This window comes from Molossus molossus, unplaced genomic scaffold (assembly GCF_014108415.1).
Source record: "Molossus molossus isolate mMolMol1 unplaced genomic scaffold, mMolMol1.p scaffold_m16_p_1, whole genome shotgun sequence".
In the NCBI taxonomy this organism is placed as follows: Eukaryota; Metazoa; Chordata; class Mammalia; order Chiroptera; family Molossidae; genus Molossus; species Molossus molossus.
In genome coordinates this window covers 193,034,310-193,047,970 of record NW_023425344.1, presented here as the reverse complement: position 1 = coordinate 193,047,970, position 13,661 = coordinate 193,034,310, and the positions used below count along the sequence as shown (strand labels likewise).

Sequence of the window (13,661 nt, the reverse complement as noted above, 5' to 3'; positions counted from 1 at the left end):
GACAGTAAGAAAATAACCAAGGCACAGGTTAGGTTTTGAAGAACAACTTGTTTGCCCCTGATATTAGAGTTGAGAATAACTGAGTACAGTCGTTGGAGCCATCATTTATTGAGCTTTCTATATGTCAGGAATTATATAAAATCCTCAACAAACTTTCAAAGCAGATATTATCCTTTATTTTATAAATGACGAAACAGGCCCAAAAGGCCTGAGCAATTTGCCCCGCGCTGGGGCTGGGGTTTCCAGGGACCCGGACTTGCAGGGCGAAATCCCTGTCAGATCACCCTGCGGAAACTGGGTCACCCGGCTCACTGACCGCAGTTGATAGTTAGGCAGTAACCCCAGTGGGTTCTGAGTAGTCAGACAGATGGTTCATATCTGAAACTTGCTGGTTGGCCTCACAGAGAGCCCTTCTGAACATGTCTTGATGCCCGTTTTCCTCCTTGTCAATTCGAAACTGCACATTGGGAGGGGGAAGGGGTGACTCTAGAAAGGTGTGGGCGGGGAACATGAAATATAAACCAATGAAAGATGAAATCAATACAGAGGTCAGGAGGCACTTATTATAGGGACAAACATAACTTTATAAGAAGAGCTATTATAGAACATTTACTATGTGCCAAACACTGTGTTAAGTACTTTATAGGTATTAAATTATTAAATTTCATTAAATTATTAAAAAATAATGCTGTTATTATCCATTCCACAGATGAAGAAACTGAGACGCAGACAGGTTAAGTAACTTGCTGAAGGCCACACAGCCGGTGGGTGGCAAAGCTGGGATTCAAAGCCAGATAGCCTGTCTCGAGAGCCTGGTACTGAACAACCCTCTTCAGTGTGGGTCCTAGCTCCTCAGCATAGCAAGTTAGTAATTGATGTCCTGAATCACCTGAGAAAAAAATGCTAAAGTATGGGCATTCCATTTCATTTTGTATTAATTAATTTTTAAAATTTTATCAAGGTTGTACGTGGACATAGATCCATAAGGCCTGTTGCAAAAAAACCATCAGAGTCCCCTCCCCCAGCTCATTTCCTGCTCCCCAGAGTCATCCACTTTTAATTCTTGCATTTAGTTGACTCTTGCTGATAGTTACATCCCCTGTCTTTAAAGGACGTCCTAATGTTTCAATGGTCAATTGTTTTCAGTTTTGGGCATTACCTGTTGACACTTGACTATGGAAGAAGAGAAGTTTAGTTTGGTTCTTCAGGTACGCCCACCACACTTGTATACCATTTCCATCCCCTCCTTCATCCACAGTACATCCTAGTTTTAATTAGGTCAATATGTTGTTGGCTCCTTTTCATCTTTGGGCCTTGCCTCCTGGGTTGGGCAGCTAGTCCAGAGGAGATCATCTGGACACAGCCTGTGGAGGGTGCCTGCGTTCTGGAAGGCATGGTGTAGGGTGGGTTCAGTACTTACTATGTGACTCCTCTCTGCCTCCCTCTGCCCCGAGAGCCTTCGAGAGTTTGACCCCCAGAGTGTTTCTTTCCAGAGAAGAAACCTTCGACTTCTGCCAGAGCTGGAGGAGCCACAAGGCTGGGTCCTAAGCAGACTTCCACCATTTTTAGCAGTGACTTGACCCTCCTCTACCTCCAGAGGTGTTTCGAGCGAGCAAGGCCTGAGCCTTTCTGGAGATTCTGTGACAGGTGGCTTCTTGGCCTTCCCTACTGGCCGATGAGTCACCTTTCCTGGCCTGCTGATCAATGACCTCTTGTCCAACATTTTCTGGCTTCCAAAATTTTATTGCTCTTATTCCCACTCACTTTGTCCTTGTGAGTTTATGTCTAAAAGAAATAAAATTCCCTTTATTGTTATATTAGTGAGATTTGGGAAAGTAGCAGAACTTAATGTGTGTGTTTTGTCCTGAAGGTTGAAAAATAGTTTAGAGAACTTTCCATGGAAAGGGGTCAAAACAGATTTTGTTGCTCTACGAGGAAGACTGATAGTTCTATGAAAAATGGGTTTGTCCGAATTTTACTTGCTACTCAAAATGCAGTTCTAGGACTAGGAGCATCAGTATTACCGGGGCATCACCTGAGTGCTTGTTAGAAATGCAGATTCCTGGGCTCCACCCAGTCCTATTGGATCATAATTAGCATTTTAACAAAACCCCCAGGAGTGTCCTCTGCATGCTGAAGGCTGAGACGTGCTAACACGAAACTTCATTCAACTTCTATAATTAGACTAAGCTAACTTGAATGAATTTTAATTTGGGATTTTAAAATGTTGATACATTCCTGCACTCAATTATTCTCCAAAGTCAAGAGGTTGCTGTAAGATAATAAAGAGGAGTACATAAATTTTCATGAAAATGTACCCTTTCCACCTTTACACATCTGAGTTGGCATCAGACGTGAACCAAAAATTCTGTGTTGCCACGAGAGATGTCAGACTGGTGATGTTCAGACGATTGTAGTTGCCCACAGTTCTTTAGGTTGGTGATGGGATTTTGTAAATTGGATAGGTTGTCTGTGACACTTTGAGCTGCTAAGGTCAGAGTGTGGCTTCCTCTAGTGGCAAAGGATGGAGTCATTCGTTTTATGTCCAGCATCTATCTCAGTGACAGGTGAGTGTTCTATAAACGATTGTGGACTGAGTGCAGCAAGTAAGACACAATTCTGTGTTCAAGATATCCCCCAACCAACAAGAAATATGTTGGATAGTTACCGTACAGGGTTGACCAGATTGAGGAAAGAGTAAGTGTGAAGAAGGGGCATCTAACTCAGCATTGCTCCTTAGAACAAAAAGCCGAAGGGGTCGATCTCTTAGGAACAGAGCGTGGCGGGCTCGGAGCAGTGGCTCTCAGTTCAGTGTGTATCACAGCCACCTGGCAGGCTTGTTGAACCGCTGCACCCATCCTTATAATTTCTGACTCAGTAGGCCTGAGGTGGACCCAAGAATGTGCAGTTTGAACAATTTCCCAGGTGGAGCTGATGGTGTTGATTTCACATTTTGAAAACCACTGGTTTAGAGAATTACAAATAGTGCTGGTGGCAGGAGGCAGGAAGCAGGGGATGGGAGGCAACACTGAAGGCAGAAGCCTAAGGAGCAGGGACTCCATTGTGGAGGTTGTGGGGAGCCATTGGCAGGTTTTAGAGAGGACAGTGATGGGCCCGCATCTGCCTTTGGGAAAGATCACTTTGGGTGCGGTGTGGAGGATGGAGGACCAGGTTGAGGGCTAGAAAACCAAATAAGTGGTTAATTGTAGCCATTCAGATGAGAAATGTAAGCTTGGAATAACAGCGAGAGAAGGAAAGATCCCTACAATGCGGTGGCCAACTGGAAGTGGGTGGGGAAGAGAGGGAGGAGTCAATGAGGACGTAGGATTTCTGGCTGGGTGTGTGTGGGGATTGTGTCCCTCAGCACAGGGAAAGAAGGGGGTCTGAAGTAGGGTCCAGAGAGAAGAGCAAAGGAGGTAAGTTGAGGGCACAACATGTTGAATTTGAGATGCTTGTTAGATATCCGGGTGGACCGCCCCAGTAGACAGTTTTACTTCTGGGTTTGGAGGCCATGAATGAGAGTTCTATTCTAGTAGGTGATCTAGCCCTATTCCCTTCCATTTGTCTTTATTACTTGTTTGGATCAGACATTATACTTGCAAACATATAATATTAGTATAACCTTGGAGAGGCTTGAGAACAAGATATGTTTAAAGATGTTTTCTCAAGAAAACAAATGTTCAAGTGTTTTGACTGGGGGAAAAGAAAGAGTTGAAGTATGTTCTAGTCTTCTAACACTAGAAGCGCCTCCTGTCTGAGGCCAGTCAGATTAGGTTTAGTAAACTGGAAAGGGTAAAATCACTTGACTGGTCTGCGGACCATATGACGAACAGCTGAGCCTAATTAGCTGGATTGTGGGTTTCTACAGAGATGCCTGATTTTGAAAGTTGATGAAGCAAACTGCTTTTCAAAAGACTCTTTTGAAAAACATTTGTAAGTAGGCAATTCTGACTTTAACATTTCTCTTTGTATTAGACAAAAAGTAAGCTTTTTGAAGAGGTCATGTGAGTGGAAGTTGTCGAATTGTCGAAGTGTTGGGAGCTCCAGTCTCTAAAGTCTTAGAAAAAACAAAGGATTTATACTTTGTCAAGGTATGGTTTTGCATTTATCTTTTTTTTTTTTTTTTTTTTTTTTTTTTTAGTTCTGCCATGTCAATTTTCAAGTACTTAAAGTGTGTGCAATTTAACATAGAATACCACTGCCCATATTAGTGTGTTTTGTTTTTTTTTAAATCAGAGACTTCTGCTAAATTTCTTGAGTTTAGTTTGAAAAGTGCATTTTCAATGACCAGAGAGTATGTATGAATACTGACTGCCTTTTCCATTCATTTCTGTACTTTAATAAGGTAACAGGTTTTTATTCTCAGATAATATGTTGATTAAGAGAGCTGACTAAGGAACTGAATTGTTCTAAGAGTCTTATTAGTGAAGATTTTATCCACAGAAATTCAAACTTATTGGGATTTTTGTTTTAATATTGTTAATAGCTTTAATGGAGGACAGCTTTATGTTAAATGTGTGTTTTAGTATAAGGTATATTTTATAAGGTGTATTTTTCCAATGAATTAAATGTGCTTTTAAATTATTAACCTTGTTAGGTTTGGTAACGGCATTGTGGTTACGTGAGGAAAAGTCCGTCTATGTTGGGGGTAATTAGTATGCAGTAATGAAAGATCTGGGTGATGAGTATGAAGGCACGTTTCATTATACAGTTCTCTCTGCTTTTGGATTTGTACTGCTTGTGTGCTAGTGCTGCCGTAGCAAAGTGCTACACACATTTATGGTCTCACAGTCTGGAGCCTCATAGTCTGAGATCAAGGTGTCGGCAGGGTTGTCGCCTTCTGAGGGCTGTGAAGGAGGGATCTGTTGTCCAGGCCTTGCTCCCTGGCTTTAAGTAGGGTCACATTCTGAAGGACTAGGAGATAGGACTTCAACATACAAATTTTGGGGCAACACAGTTCAACTCATAGTTGAAAAGATTTCATAATAGCATGTTTTAAAGATCTGCCTGCAAGTGCACTCAGTAGTCACTTGTTAAGCCAAGTGCTTAGAGTGTGCTGGATGTTGAGTGTGTGAAGATGAATGAGACGTGGCCTCTGCCCACGAACGTTGGTTTAATCAAATGTGTGGATGTAGCTTCCTGTGTTTACTTATTTCTTCCATTGAGTTGTGGCCTCGTTCGCAGTTGGGTGCCCCTGGGGGATAATCAGAGTCCTGGCACATGAGCAGCCTAATATCCTTTGAGAGGCACCTGGAAGGGCTCTCTTACTCCTGAGTACCCTCAAGATAGGCTAGGAGAGTAGAAGGATCCTTAGCATACGGCTAGTAAAACCTCCTCATTTCACAGATGATGCAATTGAGACCTAGAAGTGCTCATGTCTTTTGCTGATTAGTGTGCTGACCAATATTTGTTTCCTTTGCCACAGTTCATGCTTTTCATCTAGGAGTGGACCCAGAGTCCTAGTATTGGAAATCACTGTGGGAAATAGCCTTGACAAAAAGCTGATACTCTCTGTGAAGATTTTTGGATTATAGATACCCCCTCGCCCCCCCAAAAAAGGGTTGGGGGAAGAGTGTTTATTCAGGAGGGCAGTTCATCCATACAAGTCCAGATTGGACTTAATACGTTCCAGAGGGGTTTAATCTCATCTTGGCTGCTTTCTCTGCCTCTTATATTTTCTCCTTGTTCTTTCCAGGCATAGTATTCAGGGACCCAGCAGCCATTAGAATACAAATAACATTTTTTTTCTTCTTTTTTGCTGCTGCCCACAAGACAGGAACTGTGGCAGAAAGAGAATGCTGATGAAACCTTGCCAGCTAGCCGGGTGGCACCATGGCAACCAGGACCTGTGCATGTAGCAGGTCCCAGAGCCCAGGGCTGCGTCTGCTGCTGCTTCCGCTTCCGCCCTCTAGACCCGCAGTACCTGAGTGCTCAAAGAGGAAATGCTCACCACTTCCCTCTGTTTCTGTTTTCCCTTTTTAGGATTAAAATTTTCTGAGATATCTGCCCATCTTTTGCTATTATTCTTTCCTTCTTCTTCCTTCTGAACTTGGTTGATTTAGACCTAGAGCTCAGATATAGCATATATGATGGCTAATGAATCATGGAACATGCCCAGTAAAAACAAAAGCTGATTCTTGCAGAAGTCATCATTCCTTTGTACTGTCTTTGCACTAGAATGGCTTCCGGTTTCTTCTGTTTCAGGTGTTGCTATGTCCTGGTGGGTCCCTGCCCTCTGGCAGAGCAGAAGCTGGATTCAGTGGGGACAGGGGGGAGGGAGGTAATGAATGAGATGAGGGTCTGCTGGGGAGATGAGCTTACATTGTTGCTGCCTCTCTGAGGAAGGAGCTCCTTTGCTCAAACACAGATGCAAATCATCCAAGAGCTGAGAGCATCAATTTTTGGTTTGTGTTCTTGTTTTCCCCATTTCATACTTTATTAGGCTTCTCTTCTCCCTAATGCAATCTGTGCAGGGACCCTTTAGCTATGAGTGCTATATTCATCATTCAGCAATACTGAATGGATCTCCTGCTTCACAAGGAGAAAGTCCAGACTGTTTTAAGCTCACGCACCTCTGTGCTGTGGTGACTGACCTAGTTTATGGACTATCATTGACTATCATTTCAAAAATTTTCCTCCTAGAATCTCTCTTACTGGTCCTGACATTTTGGCTCTCTCTTCAATCTAAATATCTATCTTTTTAAAACATATTTTTTCTTTATTGATTTTAGAGAGAGAGGAAGGGAGAGAGAGAGACAGATAGAAACATTGATGAGAGAGAACATCGATTGGCCACCTTCTGCACGCCCCCTTTTAGGGACTGGGCCCATAACCCGGGCATGTGCCCTGACCAGGAATTGAACCAGCGACCTTTTGGTGTGTGAGTGAATGCTCAACCACTGAGCCACACCAACCCAGCTAAATGTCTATCTTATTGCTCCCATGGCCTCAAGAAATCATCTATATTGATGACTTTAAAATTCATATTGTTGCCTGGCTGGTGTGGCTCAGAGGTTGAGCATCAACCCATACACCAAAAGGCTGCTGATTTGATTCCCGGTCAGGATACACGCCCAGGTTGTGGGCCCAATCCCCAGTGGGAGGCATGCAGGAGGCAGCCAATCAATGTTCTCTCTCATCGATGTTTCTATCTCTCCCTCTCCCTTCCTCTCTCTCTAAAATCAACAAAGAAAAAATATTAAAATCCATACTGTTAACCTTTATTTTTTTTTTTGAGCACTAGTTCAGTTTTCCAAATGTCAATTAAACACAACTCCTTGGAGGTCCCTCAGACATGAGAGACATTTAATTGGTTATGTCCCAGACAGTATAATGTAGTTGAGAGTGTATCTGAGTTCAAATTTTGGCTCTGCCTTTTACTGGCTGTGTGACCTTGGAGAACTTACTTAACCTTTCTGTGCATTAGTTTCCTCATCTGTAAATCAGAGAGCTCTTTGGGTTGTTGTGAGGATTAAATTAGTACTTAAAAGGGCCTAGAAAACTACTTAGTAGATATTAGTTATAATGATCTCAAACCATCTTTTCCTCTTACTTAATGATAATACCATTCATTCAGTTATCAAGCTAAAGGTTTTGGTTATCTTTAATGCCTGTACCAGTCAGTTAAGAAGTTATATTGATTTTTCTTCCTCCTAAATGTATCTTGAATGAATCCCTTCCTCTTTATCCCCACCATCACTGACGCATCATTCCCCATAGCCTCCTGATCCTCTCTGCATCCCCAGTCTCCATGTGGCTGCCACACAGGTCTTTCTAAGGCACAAACCTCGTGCTTCTCTCCTTCATCAAAGCCTGCGGTGGTTTCCACTGCCCAGAGGACAACACGCAAACATGTTAGTGCCACAGAGTCCTTATAGGCTTAGGTCTCAAGCTCCCCTTTTTTTCAGTCTCTGTTTGCCACATCCTCTGTTTGCCACATCCTATCCTGTCCCCTAGATGCATCACAACCTTTTCCTGTCTTACTCCTTTGCAAGTACAGATGCTCTCCCACCCTCCCAGTCAGTCACCCCAGTACTTGTTCCCTTCTCATGGCTCTAAGCCTGACCTCTGTTTTGTACTTACTTACTTACTTATTTATTTATTTATTATTAGTTATTTTTTAAACTTATCTTTATTGTTGAATATATTATAGATATTCCTCCTTTTTCCCCTATTGACTCCCTCCTCCCCATTACCGCCCCCTCCTGCCTTTTCCCACACTGTTGTCTGTGTCCATTGGTTATGCATATATTCATATAAGTTCTTTGGTTTATTTCTTCCCACCCAACTCCCCTTCCTTTTGAGGTTTGTCATTCTTAATCCCTTCACCTTTTTCACCCATCCCCCCAACCACCCTTCCATCTGGCAACCAACAAAATGTTCTCTGTATCTATGAGAATGTTTCTGTTCTGCTTGTTCATTTTGTTTGTAGATTATATTGTCAATAGATATGTATTTATCCATTTTGTTTGTTCATATTTTTGTTCTTCTCCTTCAAGAAGACCCTTCAACATTTCATATAATACTAGTTTGGTGGTGATGAACTCCTTTAGCTTTTTCTTGTCTGGGAAATTCTTTATATGGCCATCGATTCCAAATGATAGCTTTGCAGAATAGAATAATCTTGGTTGTAGGTTCTTGCATTTCATCACTCTGAATATTTCTTGCCACTCCCTTCTGGCTTGCAAAGTTTCCTTTGAGAAATCAGCAGACAGTCTTATAGGAGCTCCTTTGTAGGTAACAAACTGCTTTTCCCTTGCTGCTTTTAAGATTCTCTCTTTGTTTTGAACCTTTTGCATTTTGATGATGATGTGTCTTGGTGTGGGCCTCTTGGGCTTCATCTTGTTTGGGACTCTCTGTGCTTCCTGGACATGTATATCTGTTTCCTTCACCATGTTAGGGAAGTTTTCTGTCATTATTGTTTCAAGTAGCTTTTCAATTTCTTGTTTTCTCTTTTCTCCTTCTGGCACCCCCAAGATGTGAATGTTGGCATGCTTAAAGTTGTCCCAGAGGCTCCTTAAACTATCCTCATTTTTTTGGATTCTTTTTTCTGTTCTGATTGGGTGTTTTTTGCTTCCTTATATTCCAAGTCGATGGTTTGCTTCTTGGCTTTACCTACTTTACTATTGAATCTGTGTAAATTATTCTTTATTTCAGTTAGTGCCTCCTTCATTTCTGACTGGTCCTGTTTTCAAGTTCACTGAAGTTCTCGCTAAGTTCATTGAGCATCCTTATAAGCAGTGTTTTAAACTCTGCATCTGTTAGGTTGCTTATCTTCATTTCACTTAGTTCTTTTCCTGGAGTTTTGTTCTGTTCTTTCATTTAGGACCTGTTTCTTTGTCTCTTCATTTTGGCTGCCTCCCTATGTTTGTTTCTATGTATTAGGCAGAGTTGCTATGCCTCCTGGGCTTCCTAGGGTGGTCTATTGTAGTTGGTGTCGTGTAGGGTACAGTGGCACAGCCTCCCTGATCTCCCAGGTGGGCCCTTGAGGTGCACCCCTCATGTGGACTTTACACCCTTCTGTTGTAATTGAGTCTTGATTGCTGTTGGCACATCAATAAGAGGGTTTTACTCAGGCTGATCAGCTGTAAAGACTGGCTGTGCCCACTATCCACCGATCTCTGGCTACCCTGGATGATCAGCTGTGCAGTGGCCCACCACACAGAGCAAGACTTACTTGAGCAGAGCTCTGGTCCCCACTGAGTCCCCTCCTTGAGTGTGTCACTTGTGGAGGTGGTTGGGTGGTGGTGCTTCGCAGTGTTCTGAAGCTGTCCATTGGGTGTTCTGGCTCTGGAGCCAGGTCAGCCACTGCCTGTGTTCTACCCGGGGCCACCAGGCATAAGCTATAAAACGGTCTGCAGATGGCTGCTTCTTGTGCTGGGTTTGTGGTGCCCAGGAAAAGCCAAGTTGTGAACCAAGGCTGCTGCTTCTAGTGCCAGGCCTGGGGTCACTTAATGAGAGGTATGGGGCTCGCTGAGACCAGATGCTTTTAGTTTGAAAGAATTTAGAAAAATCTGAAGCAGGATCCAAGATAGGCAAATCCTATGGTAAAGCCACTGGCAACAGCTTGGGTGGGCCTGAAAGTTGGGTGGGGCGGGGCCTCAGGGAATCACCAGGGCGGGGCAAACAGTGTGAGCCAGGTTGCTGGAGTCTCAGATATGGTGGTTGTCTGCCGGCCTTATAGGGGAAGGTTTCACAAAAGGAACAAAGGCCTCTGACAGCACGTCTGTCCAGGAGAAAGCTGTGTCTCCAGCCCTCGCTCCAATGCCAATCAACTCAGTTCTTCCCTGTATGTTTCTGGTGCCTTTAAAGGGAGCTGCCTGGGGCTCCAGCTGCCTCAGCCTCAGTTCCTGCTGGTTTTTACAGCCAGAAGTTATGGGTACTTCTCTTCCTGGCACTGGAACCCTGAGCTGGGTATCTTGTGGGGGACGGGGACCCCTTGCTCCTCAGGGAGGACCTTCCCAGCTGAGATGTCCTCCTGATTTTATCCACCACATGTGGGTGTGAGACCAGCCTGTCTGTGCCTCCGCCTCTCCTACCAGTCTCAGTGGCTGCTTCTTTAATTCCATAGTTGTAGGACTTCCATTTAGCTTGGTTTCAGGAGGTTTTGAATGATGGTTGTGTTGTAGTTTAGTTGTAACTTTGATGTGGTTGTGGGAGGACGTGATACCGTGTTTACCTACTCCCCATCTTGACTGGAAGTCCCTGTGGTTTCTACTTTAATATCAGACAGCCCTTACCTAATTCCATAAAAAATCAGGTACACCTTTTTTGTTTTGTTTTGTTTTGTTAATCCTCATCAGAGGATATTTTTTTTCCATTAATTTTTCAGAGAGGATGGAAGAGAGGGAAGGGGAGAGAGAGAGAGAGAGAAACATTGATTGGTTGCCTCCCACACACAGGGCTGGGATCAAACCTGCAACCTAGGTACATGCCCTTGACCAGGAATCGACGTGTGGGCCAATGCTCTAACCACTGACTCACACCGGCCAGGGCTAGTTACACCTTTTATTGGATAAGCATCGATGACCATTTTGTTGCTGGTATCTGTTTTCTTTCTTTTTTTTTTTTTTTATCCTCACCCGAGGACATTTTCCCATTTTTTTGTTCAGGTAGAGTGGGAGGGAGAGAGAGGAACAGAGAGAGAGAGAGAAACATCGATGTGAAAGGAACACATCGAGTGGCTGCCACCCGCACGACTGACCAGGGCCGGGGACAAACTGCAACTGAGGTACGTGCCCTTAGCGGGAACTGAACCCGGGTCTCCCAGGACCGCAGGCCGACGCTCTAACCGCTGAGCCAAACCGGCCAGGGCTGGTATCTGTTTTCTTTAAGGATAATGCTTATTTGACATATGATGTGAAGTCCTTTACCACATCTTCCTGTGAACTTCTATTCAATACTTTTGCTGGTCCTAAGTAGAACAGTAAGACGAGAAATAAAAATACAAGGTATAGAGAGTAGAAAGGAAAAAAAAAAGTAATATTTTTAGCTGTTCAAAAAATCATTGGCATTTGTATGATTAAGTAATAAACAGAAAATCATATGTTATCACTCACAATAGTGACACAAATATAAAGGATTTACAAGTCTATAGATGTATGAGATCTTTATGAAAATAATTTATTTATTGACGTTTTTATTTTTAAAGTGTTTTATTTATTTATTTATTCATTCATTTATTTATTTATTTATTTATTTATTTTAGAGAGAGAGAGGAAGGGAGAAAGAGACAGAAACATCGATGTGAGGGAGAAACATGGATCAGTTGCCTCCTACACGCCTGTCTCTGGGGATCAAGCCCACAACCCAGGCATGTGACCTGACTGGGAATTGAGCAGGGACAATGCTTAATCCATTGAGCCACACTGGCTGAGGTATTGACAACATTTTAAAAAGCATTAAAAGACATAAATCTGTGGATACAGCTAGGTAGATTTAATATCATGAATATGTCAATCTTCTCAATTTCATTTATAGATTTAATGTGATCCCAATCAAAATCCCCACAAGGTTTGTGTGGAACTTAGATGGAAGTGTGAAAGGTCAAGAGTGTCCATAGTGAAATGGAGGAGACTGGTCCTCCCAGACATAAGTTTGTAGGGTAAAGTCATCATCATTAAGGCCTTGTGACATTGGCCCAGGGATAGTGAAAATGACCAAAGGGACAGAAGAGAGCCCTAAAACAGATCTGCCAGTGTATGATGAATCACTAGGGAAAGGATAATTTTTTTCAATAAGTGGTACTATGACAATTAGGTATCCTTTGGGGAAAAACAATGAAAGTGAAGCCCTCCACACAGCTTAACAAATTACCAATGGATCAAAGACTTAAATGTAAAAGGCAGCACCTTTAGAAAATAATGTAGAAGAATATCTTTCTCACTTTAGGTAAGGAGGGGTTTCTTTGACATGATATAAAGAGAAAGAACTATTAAAGAAAAGATTGATGGACTTGACTACTTGAAAATTGAGCCATTAAAAAGTGAAAAGACAAACCACAAACAGGAAAAGGATATTTGCAACATTTGTAACTGACAAAGGACTAGTATCAGGAATATATGAAAAACTCCTTCCTGCATGTCTATAAGAAAAAGACAGTCCTATAGAAAAATAGGGAAAAGATATGAATGTGCTTTTCCATAAACAGAAACCGAATGGCCAACACATTTAAAAAAAGATGCTGAACCACATTAACAATCAGAGAAATGCTAGTTTGGATCACAATATGTTACTCTTTTGAGCAGTCGGACAACAAACTCTCTTGCTGGCATGCACGAGGAGACACACGTGCGTATTTAGGGCAGCAGTGTTTGAAATAAGGGCGAGAACATGGGGATGTGGTTTAGTTAAGCCAATTCTCCTCTGGAAACCTACAGGCATTAAGTAATTAGAGAAGGTTTTGGCATGTCATTTCTCCACAACAGTGGTAAAAGTGGTAACCATTTCAAGCCTAATGAGAGACTGAGAAAGAGGCTGAAGGAAGATGGTATTACTCTTGGTCAATATGTGTTTTCATTGACATGAAGTCAGCTGGCTGGTGTCAGCTGGGTGGTATATGGTGATGGATGGGCAAGGTCTAGGTTTTGAATCTGAGCAGATACTTAATAAAGGCTCCCCAAAGGAGAGAGTGCTGTGGAGCCACAGTGACATCCAGTTGTCTTCGTGACATTTCCCTCTTCCTGCCAGAGAAAGTATCTTACTACAAGAGGAATGGTTTCTGCAAGTGAAATGTCATCGGAACAGCAGAGTCTGCCCATCATGTCCTGTGTAATTTAGCTTATCTGAGAACACCCTGCTGTATCCTTGGTCTTGTATGTTCTCTCTTCTGTGGTTTGTACAGTCATAGCCTTCTTTTTGGACCTTTCACTGTTGGTCCCTCTGCCTCTGACCCAAGGGCAGACATAAATGTGGGACCATAGGGAATGAGGATGGTTTTCAAGCATTTCTCTGTGACTGCTTACCCCTAACACGCAACCTGTTCTAATCCAATTTCATCATCTCTCCCCTCCAAAAACATGATACCCACCCTCAAAAATTGTATACCCACTCCACCCCCCCCCCCACTTCAAATATGCTGTTTCAGTCTGCAACACCGTTTTGCCATCCTGATCACCCAGCTTCATTTTTTGGGGTTTTTTCTCCTTGTTTGCTTCCTCTTC

At 42.8% G+C, this 13,661-nt stretch overlaps 1 protein-coding gene across 5 annotated transcripts in view; it reads left to right on the top strand.

The window, feature by feature from the left end:
- RAB27A (RAB27A, member RAS oncogene family) overlaps window positions 1-13,661 on the top strand; it is a 91,504-nt gene that overhangs the window by 13,551 nt on the left and 64,292 nt on the right. For 2 of the 5 annotated variants that reach the window (XM_036246328.1, XM_036246346.1), the window contains exon 2: window positions 3,976-4,091. The exons of 1 other annotated variant lie outside the window; for it this stretch is intronic. The gene's annotated coding sequence lies outside the window, so the exon portion shown is untranslated. Of the gene's footprint in view, window positions 1-709; window positions 909-2,294; window positions 3,417-3,975; window positions 4,092-13,661 lie in introns of those variants that run through there. 2 more of the 5 variants (XM_036246331.1, XM_036246335.1) reach the window with 2 other exon arrangements.